The 12,349-nt window shown below is 38.7% G+C and overlaps 1 long non-coding RNA gene across 1 annotated transcript in view; it reads right to left on the bottom strand.

The window, feature by feature from the left end:
- Positions 1-12,349, bottom strand: part of LOC126646952 (uncharacterized) — a 257,574-nt gene that overhangs the window by 50,479 nt on the left and 194,746 nt on the right. Inside the window, exon 4 of the long non-coding RNA XR_007630478.1 lies at positions 8,276-8,433. This is a non-coding gene — a long non-coding RNA (uncharacterized LOC126646952). The remainder of the gene's footprint in view (positions 1-8,275; positions 8,434-12,349) is intronic.

Here is a 12,349-nt window from a genome sequence, read left to right as displayed (position 1 = left end):
ACAGAACTTGCCTCATACTCTGTAACAGAAGTGGTCCAAGTGGATAGGACTTGGAAAAAGCCAACAGCTCCACCTGGGGAAGTGTAGAATATTTTCACTACATACAGTCAATTTATTTACAGATGTTGGTATACTACAAACACTGAGACATCCAAATAAAGAGTGTTGGGTAGGGTGAGTCTGCATTTATTCTGGTTTCATCTTTTAAGGAATGAAAACAAGGTGCAGTATTGGTGCTTAAAACCCCCTAACATTAAATGGACATGAAAGCAGTATCTTTGCAAGAACTTTTCCCAACAACACAGCATCTGTTCATGCTTCATCTGTCTGTCCAACCCTTTGGTTATGACTAATATAGCTACCTTTGCTTTACAGTCAGTACAGCTGTGGTCTTTCCTACCTGCCTTTACAATGCTTATAACTGGTTGACAATTTAAAGAGCATGGCATTTTGCACAGGAGGGGCATGTGGAGATCTACAATTTTTTACAAACTCATTCTCCTCACTCTTCTTTCATCTGCTCTGCCCTAGAGCACCTGTGAGAGAAAAGGAGCCTTATTGGTGGTCTGAGTGTTGGAGCTGCATGTTTTGAATCAAAGAATATCATTCATCTCAGGAAATAGACCTGATGTACACAGAATGTGCGCCAGGCATCGGTGGTTGCCCCACGGACACATGACGGTCACCCAATGTCACTGTGAGCTCACACACCTGCTCCAACGGTGCCAAGAGATGAGGGTTTTCCCTGATTGATGTGTGTAACTGCTTCATGGGGCTGCGTGGGTGGAGGATGTGGGCTGGCGCCGGCAGCGCACCGACCTGAACTTCCCTCTGACATTGCACAAGGAAAAGACAGACTGAGACTCATACCTGCCCACCCACACAAACAAGCCAGCAGTTGTAAAAATACATGACCTTAAAAACCAGGACACGTTTTAAGTTTTCTTCTCTTTCTTACCAGCAACACAAATAAGTCATGCATTAAAATACTAGCATAAAAACAGAGGACTATGGAGCCCTGCAGACTCGAAATTAAGTTACACGCACAAACAGGGTTGTCCTGTTGCCTTCACCACATTTGCTACCACATTCCTATGGCCACCCTCCTAGAATTTCCCTCAGATATTTCTAGCTTCCCACTTCTCTCTTTAATTCCAAAAACAAAGGTGGGGGAGGGGTAGAGAAAAAAGAAGAAAAAAAAATTGCACTTCTGTCTGCATGAAAAGTAAAAGTTTGGATTAAGTAAGATACTTAAGAAAGTATCAACAAAGTACAGAAGGACCAACTTCTCAAGTTTGCAAAAACAACCACCACTACCACATATGCTCCCCTATCTCCTGAGAGGAAATTCACTGCCCAGAAACCTGATATTCCGCATGCTCTAATTAAGGAAAAAGGAAATAGCTTTCAGTCTCTTGTGCAAGGGCCAATGAACATAAGTCAAACACTCACCTAAAACGATGAAAACACTTTGAAAAGAAGTAAAACAAACATTCTGCTAAATTCCCAGATGCATATTGAGTAATGTTTCTGATACAAAGACAGTGAATAGGAAAGAGGAAAATAATTTTGTGATGTGGAAGACATACCTTTATAATCCATTCTTAGCCCATTTTATGCATTTGTGGGATTCACTCTGCGCTGCTTTAGCAGAGCTCCTAGTGTGCCACAAACTGGACAGTGTCACATCTCAAAAAGCTACTTTCTGTGAAGCATTGTGGATCTCTGGTCACACTTATTTCTGTATTAAATTTATCTATTAAATGCTTAGGTAAAGTTAGCAAGAGTCAAGGGATACACAGAACTGTAAGTCTTTATCTACCTCCTGAGGTTTCAGGAAGAAAGTATTTCTCCTGCAAGCACTTTGGAAACTCCAAAATTTCTTTCCCATGGAAAACACTTTCTGTCTCTGGTGTAACCTGTTATTTCACTTGCTTCTACCAGCTTAGTGACAGTGAGTATTCATCACATTTGTACCAAAGAAGGAATAAAAAATGCTAACCAGAAATATCATTTACATGCACATTTCCAGTTCCATTGAGCATCACAGTTAGAGATTGTAATCAAGGGTTGTTCGTTAAACAATCCAGCTACCAGTTTTTTTCCAAATCTAGAGACTGCTAAGAACACACAAGTTTTTCAGTGTAAATGCACTTCATTTTATTTTGGTCAGTGAAACTGAAAAAGAGACACTGACAGGAAAGGTATTACTAGTCTAAAGATAAGACCTGAACACTGCCACTTCTGATGCAAAGAGATGGCCACTCATTCCTATGCACCTTCTGCCTAAGAGTCAGCTGCAACAATAGCAATTGAGATACGCTAGGAATAAGAAATGTAACTCTTCTTATCTATTATATTCTACCAATGTCAGTTCAGTGTAAGACACACTGTTCTTTAGATGTGGATGCCGTACAAGATCTACAGTCCCTTCAATCTCGTTATGCAAAATATGAAACAACTTCAAAAATAGAAAGTAAATGATAGTTTCCTTTTTGAGTATGTTTTATTTGTTGATCATTTACTGGGAAAGTACTAAACAGTTCCGCTGAATTGCATTGATCTGAAAATACTTTACTGCTATGAGCTGTGTTAGGTACTAGGACAAAGCAAAGAACTCTAAAATCTTTGCAGGTTGAGCCTATGTAATACCTTCAGAAAAATGGAATACTTTTGCAGCATTATGCATCTTTACACTGTTCACAGAAAAACAGATGTAATTATGTCCAAAGTAAACTTATGTTATAATATCATACATATTATTGTTAGCAGTGCTAAAACTTAATTTTTAAGTAACACCTTTTTATTCATAGAACTCAGGGTACCTTACTTATTGTCCCCATTTCACAAATATAAGAACTTGGGAACTTTGAGATGCAGTTTTTCTTGAGGTCATACAACGTACCACTGACAGACTCTGGTACACCACTCAGGCCTTGCAATCCTATCAAATGGTAGGCAACAAAACTAGGTACCTTGATTTTTTCCTTCTTTTAATTTCCATCTATTCCTCCATGTATTTTAATCTGCCTCATTCAGCATTAAGCATAGCACTGCTTCAAATCCTGACTTTCCAGGAACACAACTGTTTTTTATCTGGAACTGCTGTTCTACATGCAAGACTGAGCAACTACACTAGCAAACACACTTAACCTCAATTTATGCGTGAAGAGTCATCCTCCCTCTGCTGTCCCAAGTACATTGAAGTGTATACATGGAAAAATAGAGATGAAAAAATACTCCAAAACTTGAGATACTGTCCTGTCTTTTTCTGTCAGGACAAAAATTGTACCTACTATTGCAGTTACTTCTCTCGGTCAAATTGCATAATGTCATAATCATAGCCACAAAAGCCACATTTTCTAAATAATTTGTATTTGTCGTGCATCCATCTCCCTCTAAGAAAGCAGCACATTTACTGATAAAAGACAGAAACATGTAAAAAAAAAAAAAAAGTCATAACCATCTTTTTATCCCCCACCTCCACTTCATCTTGAATACCTGGCACTGCCAGAACTTGCTTTAACAGAGCAGAAATTTCCCTGCCAGCTACAGTTCTCAAAAACTTAAGCCAACCAGTCCAACCCAACTGGATTGATTATAATAAGGTTATAACTAACCCAAGGACCTTTAGCTACCAGCTACACATTTTTCACTGCTCAGGTACCTCTGCAAGTGGAAAAGTTGTACCTCCCTGTACAAATCTGGCCACCTGCAATCTGGTTGAAGCAAGCAAGAAGCATCCTTTACTCTCACAAAAAAGGTCTATAATTTGCAGTGTGAGCTCTATAACAAGGTTTTTGCATTACATTTCACATCATAACATCTTTTTCTTGCCTTTACAAAGTCTCCCATGCCAGACAGCAATGCCAAATTTTGACGCCCCAATATCTTGGCACTATCAAATAGAAGGATGATCAAGTGAATGTAGTAACCAGTGCCTACCAGCCCAACACAACCTCTTCCTAAACCAGGTGTTTTCCTTCACATGAAAAAATGTCATTAAGCTGGAAAGTAGCAAACACTGTGTTGTTTCACCTTGTGGCTAATAGCAGAAAGGTTTTTTGTACTTGGGATTTCAAGGCTAAGGGTCTAAGAAGCAGGGGATCTTTTAAAGCTCCTCTGCCTATAGTTTGCCGAATTTCCATTTTTGAGATAAAACGCAAAGGCAGTTTCATCATCTATTCATCTGCCAAAAAAAGAATCAGCCAACTCATGTTTCTGCATCACTGCAACACCTAGTAGTTTGGAAGTACTTCTCTAAAGTTTCACCGTGCATATTTTGACAATTAACATAAGAAATTAGTTACGAGCTTTTTCAGACTCAGAAATAAGTATCAGTGAATCAGACACAAATCTGCAATTACTGGTGGCAGGACAATAGACACCATATGATTTCTCTTGCTAAGCAAAAGCCAAACGGAAAGGATGAAATAATTAGCTTACATCAAACACATAGTCAGATTCCTGCTTATCTTCCTGTTCATGTCTCCACGCACCTCAACACAGAAGAAATCTCATTTTGTTAACTAAAAAACCACATAAAGAAACCAACTAAATTAGAAACTCCATGGAGTCAGCAGATCATGTCATTTTTTCCCTAAGCATTTCCTTTTCAAACTGAATTTAATTCACCTGAAAAAAATCTATGCATGGATTATCTTGAACTCGCTGGAGGAGGGAAGTTGCTCAGTCATGACCACGCTACTCTTTCAGCCTGGTTTTAATTTGACTTAAACCAATTTCTTAATTTGACTTAAGGTAAATACAGAAACATGGTAGGAGAGGATGCAACAGTACTAAATGGGTTACATTTCAAAATCAGCAAATATAAATACATTTTAAAGGAAAAAAAACCTCTTCTGTCTTCAGCTAAACATAATATATGAAGAGCTAATGTTACAACAATGAATTATCACCTTTTTTTTTTTTTCCCAAAGGCAAAACCTTGTAATTAGTCCTCAAGGAAAACCATCAGCTTCCACATTGCTCAGTTTTCTGTCCTTGAGACATTTATGGTAAAATTAAGCCCTTTGAGGCCCCTCAATGTAGAAACGCCCAAGTGCAGGTGTGCCTGTGGATATTTGTCTTTTTTTTTTCAACATTTCCACCCTGTGGCTGCTTATCTAGACCGCCCTCTCTTTTCTATATTAATCTCTGTTTATTCTTCTCTTTGGCAGTGAGAGGGAAGAACACTCACATACTCCTGTTTATGGTCCTCTGAATCCCGCCCAATAGCTGTGCTTTGACTCAACAAATTTCAGGAAAGTCAGTGCTGAGAAGAAATGTGCAACTTCCCAGCCACATCGCTCTGGAAGGAAATGAGCTGTGCTCTGTAGGGAAAAGGAAATTGCTTTGGAAGTCTAGACCGAACCCTTCCTTTTCCATCCCTCCTCCTGTTTCCCCCTTGAATATATTTAAGACAAAACAAAAGGAAGCTGGAGAATGAAAAGGAATGATTGAGCTTTCCATCTCTGTGTGTAATAAAAACACAACTGGATGTGGAGCTAAACATCAGCCAGAAGAAAAGTAGGAGAGACACGATACTACAGAAGAATCTCAGAGACAAGGACGTTAGCAGCATCTGGTATAGCAAAATGGGCATAAGCAATGCGGTGAGAGCCAATATACTGCAAGTGGCCACTTTGATCCTCCTCTGGGGTTGGATGTCTTTAAAATGCAGTAAGTAATGCAGCTGTTGATCTAGTTGCCTAGAACTGTGACAGTGAAAGGGAAAAAGCTGCAAGGTATTCAGTAAACTTCCCCTCTTTTCAGATTGCCCCCAAACCAAACACAATAAGAAAAGCATGCATGAAATTGGATTAGAAGAGCAGAGAAGCTTAAAACAACCAAATGAACTCAGGTGAATTTTAAATGAAGCCCGACTCTGTGAACTAAGATGGAGGAGAGAGAGGTCAGACAGTTTGACCAACAAGGCCTCAATTTGGCAAGAAAGCCCAGAAATAAAAGTAATGGAACAAAAATATTAGGGGTAAAAAAATATAAATATATTATAAAAGAAAATCAAGAAATCACCAGGTAAGTTCAGCACTATGTGATTCAGCTGTGGACCAGATAATATTGATAATACACAGAGCAAGCTAAGAAACTTTTCCTGATTCAAGAAGAAAAAGAAGGACCAAGAGAATGGACGGAGAAGTTTCTGGGTATTGAGGAAGTATTACCGAGGTGGAAAAAAAGTGTGACTATAAATTTAGAAAATATTAAATCTTATGTCAGGGGAATTTTTAAAACAAATCTGTAGAAGAACCAAGGAAAGCAATGCTATGAAGGAGAAAGTAAGAAAGTACAGGTGCCTTTGGGCATTTAAACTAAACTGCAGCATAGACAATCACTGAGTTTCACTAACTTGCTTTATTTCCTGTTTAAATGAAAGGATATATTTTGTTTGAGTTTGTTTGGTTTTGATAAGGAGCAACAAAGGCAGAAAGAGTGGGAAACCGATCCATCATAAAATCCTACTGGTGCACACCTTGGGAATTTAGCACAATCTGAATTCCTGCTGCAGAGAATCACTGCAGCTTATGTGACCTTCCCCTTCCCCACATAGGAAAAGGAAACCAAAGTTACATCAAGAGAACAGTGGGACTGCAAGATCACAACTATTTATTACTCAAGATCAGAGCTCAGGCATTGCTCTTTGTCGGTCTTCTCACAGAAATGCAAATCAATACACACGGCAATGCTCTCAGCATCTTCTGTCCCACTGCCTAAGGAAAAAAAATTGAAAAGACAATACTTTGAACCACCCTTTACCCCTGCTGGCACATGTACCATATAGAGGAGGGGAGAGGAAAGGCAAGGAGTGATGGAACAACATATCAGCCAAGATCTCACAGTGAGGAGTGCTGCAAATGCCTGCTAAAATCACACCACTCATATCTCGAGATTACACTGGACTACAGCATGTGATGGAGCCCCGGTGGTCTAGTGGTAAAGGTGCCGCGCTATCACCACGGAGACCCGGGTTCGATTCCCGGTCAGGGCCACTCCCGGGCAGGTGGGGCTCGTTAGCCCTTAAAGGCAACCCATCTACGTCCTAAGGACCTCGCTGCCACCGTCCAAGCTCGCTTGGCCCCGGCAGATGAACCTTAGGATTAAAGGGTGGGCTCAGTTCGGCGCACACTGTGTCTCACCTAAAAAATCCAATGCGCAGGCTGGAAGGTGGAAAGACCTTCCCCAGATCTTCGCTCGCGAAGACTGGCCATTATTATTAAACCCTTGTACAGCATGTGATAGAGCTTATTGTTAAGTTTATTAGTTGTGTTACTTGCCAGCAAAAAAAAAAAAAGAAAAAAAAAAGGGTGAAAAGGGTGAAGAGGGTTTGGTTTGATTTGGTTTCTGACCAAGTACAGGAAAGAAGTTTTATTCCTTTAAGAATATCTTCAGGAGTAGGCATGAATGTGAAGATTGTGTGTCTGAATCATCCTGTTAGTTCCTTAAATTCCACACCATGTGGGATTCAGATAATGTTTTTGGATAGGAAACTTTTCTTAAAAGTTTTTTTTTTTAAAAAAGGGGGGGGAAAAAAAGGAAAGAAAAGAAATAAGTGGTTTACAGCTCCTCCCTTTCTAAATCACAGTTGGACCCAGAAAGACCAGTTTTGTTTTTAAACAAAGTCAGCAAATTGCCCTTAAGCTGGTAAATTCCAGTAATTGGCATCAGAGTAATAACAGTCACTCAGTCAGTTTCCCCTTTGCCAGACCAAAAATAACCATTCAGCCAAATCCTTCCCAAAAGTGTTTATTTCAGCTGAAGCAAGTACAGTTAGGTTGCAGACACATCTTTTTCACAGTTGGAAAATGTACACCTCTATACATAGCATTGTTTCCACATTCCTCCCTGTATATTCAGTTACCATTAGACATATTATAGATTCTAGGGAATAGATCTTTAAAATAATCAAAAGCACCTCCCCCCTTTCTTGTTAGGCACAGCAGCAAAAGAATGACTTCTATCAGATGCTGCTTGTCAGTTAGAGGTTTTGTGTTCTTTACAGCATGCTGGTAGTGCACTACAGGAAAAATATCAACTTACCCTCCAATCATGGAAGCTTATATTGATTACAGGGACTAATAAATCAACCTAAAAACACCTTTCATATTTATTTGAGGCAGGTATATAGTTTCATCCACCTAAAAAGCATAAAATCATCAAAATCACAATAAATTTTCCAGTTATTAGGCCAAAGCACTCCTAGCTAACCAACTTGGAAATGCCAAGTGGTAGCCACAACTTTATTCAGTGTACTTACAGCATAGAGAGCCTGAAGTGCAGAGGTAATATGAAGCTTGATCTGCACAGCCCTTCCAAGGCACCCCATCACCAGGACACTGAGGATGTTGCTGAGAGCAAGGGCTATACAGCAGTATTGGCCTTGGCAGCTGGTAAGGAATGATCCATCTGCCTCTCCTAAGAGAATAAAGATATTAAATACAAGAGATTTGAACAATAATAATTTAGAATCATTGAAAACATGTATTTCACACCACTGTGGACACTTATGTCCCATCCCAGTCCTTCCAGTCCTGGAGAACAGGAAACTCACACCTCAGTTTCACCCCAATAACATAAACCAGTACTTTTCCCAAAGCCTGGAAAGGACATTGGTGCCAAAGTGGGGGTTGGAGAATAGCATGGAGTTCACAGATATAAAATAACTGTTTCATAACTTACGAAAAAAAATTATCTGAGCAAGTCTACTAGAACAAGAATGTTAACTAGAAAGAGCAGATGAAAACAATTTTTCAGACATTGTTGTTGCATCTCTAGAACTGCATTTGCATAAACATGTATGTGCTTGTACACGCATAGTATAAGCTGATTCATTACATTTACACACAAACCATATAAAGTTTTCTTCAGACTTGAGAAATGGCTTGTGCTTCCAAAAGATATTTTTCTCCATTAGCTCATTTAATAGAAACCATTTCGTCTCTTACCCATATAGTTGCACACACTACTTGCATTCTAGTGGCATTTACACACATACAACACACACTTATTCTCCTGTCCTTCCTTTCAGTTCTTTAACCTACATCAGTTTACTGAAAATAATTACACAGTACCAACTCATAAAAATAAAGTATCTAACACTTAAAAAAAAATTTTTAAAAAAACAAAACAAACAAAAAAAACCCAGTGTCCTCACTAGCCTACTTGGCTTCCTAAGCAACAGTTTTAAAAATACGTATTCAATTTCACCAAAAACAAAATGGTAGTACTTATGTTTTGTGCATAAGCAAAGGATAAAACCTTCACACTGCAACTCTTAAAAGCCCCATTATTTACACTCTGGTGTCATAAACCAGCAATAAAATATTTTAGAGATAGCCATAAAACTGTGATCCAAGTTCAATCTTCTCAAAATCCCTGTTTTCACTCAGCTGTTGGAGTACGAGCAGAATTATTTACATTTGGTCAGTGTCAAAGTTCACATGTAGTCCAAACTTTTCCAAAGTTTGCCCATTTTGTGATAGAGACTCGCAGCTGAGGCTCACTTCTGTGACTGTGAGGGGCTGGACATTTTGCTGCAGATGCTTTCGTCTAAAGAGGTGTCCATCACTGAACCCAAAACGCTCCATCTGAGATACATGAAAATCTGGGGCAAGACAAAGGAAGGCAAGAGTCTCACTGAACTTTCATGTAGATCTGTGGTGGATTGTGATGGATGTGGAGTTTGGGGGCTGACCTTGCTTCAGGGTTTGCCCCAGCTCTTCGGATTTCACTGCTTCCAGAGCCTGCACCTCTGGGATGATCAAGCAGTACATCAACTAAATTCAAAATTTCCCCCATATCTGAAATGTGGTAATCTGTGAAGCCTCAGAGTCTACTCATGAACAGATCTAGTGTATTTGAGAGTGGAAATCAAAGACAGACCACCTAGGATCTGACTCTTGCCTTGCCATTTGGGTTGCCAGAAGACACTATCCCCAGGCCCAGACGTCTGCAGGGCAGCTAGCACCAGCTCCATGGGGATGGAAGACATCCCAGTGCCTCAACAGGAGGTGCTGTGCCTGCCTTACAGCTACTTCTAGACAGTCACTGTACAGGAAATGTGTTTGTTCTGGCTCTCTGGTTTTAAGTTTCAGGTTGATAACAATAAATTAAAAATGAAATACCACTCCAGCCCAAATCAAAGTGAAAACAAAAATTAAAAACACACAAGTAAAGGATCAAACACACCAGAAAGCTTATTTCAACGTGTTCTTTAATAGGACTAAGTAAATAAGAGGAAGAAGGAACAATCCACATTCACAGAATACTTCAGCAATTAATCAAAAGTTGCATTTAAAATTATTTGGGGCTTGAATCTACACTCACTGCAGTCAGCTGGAACTTTGCATTTTATCAATGTGGATATAAGAAGATCAGGCATTGTAGAGATGAAGCATTGAGTTATGACAATTCAACATACTATTAGAGAAAATGTCAAGTCTAGATCTCATAGCAAGGTGTTTAGACCCAATCCATAAGCAGCACAGTTGTTGTTTAAAAATAACTCACAATCAGTGAGAGATTATGTTTGATTCTTCTGTTGACACACTGAACTAGAACAAAGATATTTGTCTATTACTGCAATGATTTTTTAGTAGGATATTACAATAAGTGAGTGCATGTCATACACCAGAAACTAAGTGTCGGAAATTAGTACTCATTACATAAAATACTAAGGCAAAAGCTTGGATTTTGGTTTTCCTACTACTCACCCTTTTATTTGACCACAGGAAGAAGGCTACAAAATGCAACCTTGTCCAGTGAGAAATATTAGTCAGGAAGTGCACAATAATTCAATTACTCTTATTGCTTCTTTCTTCAAATAATAAATAAATTTTATCAAATATATATACTTTTTTCTCCATTTCCAGAAGACTAGAGTTGCATAATTTATTTTAATTTATTTATATTAAGGTTAATGAAAATGTGAAGAGTCTGCTAGAATTTCTTTGACTAGACAAGCATCAGTGATGACCAGATACAGATTTCAGAAGGTTTCCCTGTATGCTTCACAGTCACATGGTGTGGTTTTGTTTTTCAGTTGTAGGTTATAGTCAGCTTGGAAATCAGTATAGTCAGTATTTCAGGATATTCAAGATTCCTGGATACCTCTAAGAACCATAACGTGTCTGCCTCCGATTTGGGAATGTGCCTACCTGTTTAACCTTAAGCACAAGATCTCACATCTTTATTCCACAAAACTTTAATCAAGCATTTAACTCTGAACATGTATTGAAGCTCTTTGCTGAATCAGGAAGGATCTGCACCTTTTTAGAAAGCAGCATTGTTAATTGACTGCAAAGATGTTATACCCTGCAACTAGGCTCTTAATGAGCCGTGCCTGCTGGCAAGCAGCTCTGACAGAACCCTGCAGCCAGCTGGTCTTCAGCAGCAAGGCACGTGGATTGTTGCATTACTCATGGGGTAATGGGTACATACCACCCCTCAAATAACTGCAGTACAGGTCTCTGCTTGTTCCAAATATTCTTGTTCCTGTGCATACCTGGCCACTAGTCACTGTAATTAAAAAATAAAATAAAATAAAATAAAATAAAATAAAATAAAATAAAATAAAATAAAATAAAATAAAATAAAATAAAATAAAATAAAATATTTTAAAACCCCCAACCAAACAAAACAAAAAACCCCACACCTCTCCTTTTTACAGTCATCTATAAACCAACACTGAAGTTATTTACTTAAATGGTGAGCTTTATGGTGGAAGAATATATAAGGCAATAAAACATATTTTACTGCTGGTTAAACACTAAAACAAAGCTGAGATATTTGACAACTGCAGGGGGTTGCAGTGAGCACTCACAAAATAAAAGGAGACAGAAAATTCAAATATCATGATTGTTTCCTTCATGTTGCTTCATCTTTCAGAGTTGCACAGAATTGCAGCAGTCAGTTTTCTCAGACTTTATTCAGATGCCAGTACCAAGGACATGCAGTTTGGGCACAAACTGAACAAAGGAAGGTTTTGAAAAGTGTAAATATGTTTGAGGCCAACTAAGTAAATAATTGATCAAAGCCACATCCTTAGTGGAAAAGGAATGCTAAGATTAGAATGTATGTTTCCAAAACAGTTGCCTTAGTCTCTTCAGCAACCTAACTTTGGAAACCTGAAGAGATTACGCCTGGCCATGACACAGGCATGTGAAAATCATTTGACTTTGAAGAAGTTAAACCCACTCCAGCAGCTCTGAATTCATCCTAAATGTTGAATTACCCATTTTGTGCATGTAAATATTACTGTCCAACATAATGGATATTAACCAAGAAGTTAAACTACCAGCTTAAGAAAAGTGCTTCATGGTGTCATTAAAGA

The sequence above is a fragment of the Myiozetetes cayanensis genome, unplaced genomic scaffold (assembly GCF_022539395.1).
Source record: "Myiozetetes cayanensis isolate MyiCay16 unplaced genomic scaffold, myiCay2020 scf1, whole genome shotgun sequence".
Lineage (NCBI taxonomy): Eukaryota > Metazoa > Chordata > Aves > Passeriformes > Tyrannidae > Myiozetetes > Myiozetetes cayanensis.
This window is presented reverse-complemented; position numbering and strand designations above follow the sequence as displayed.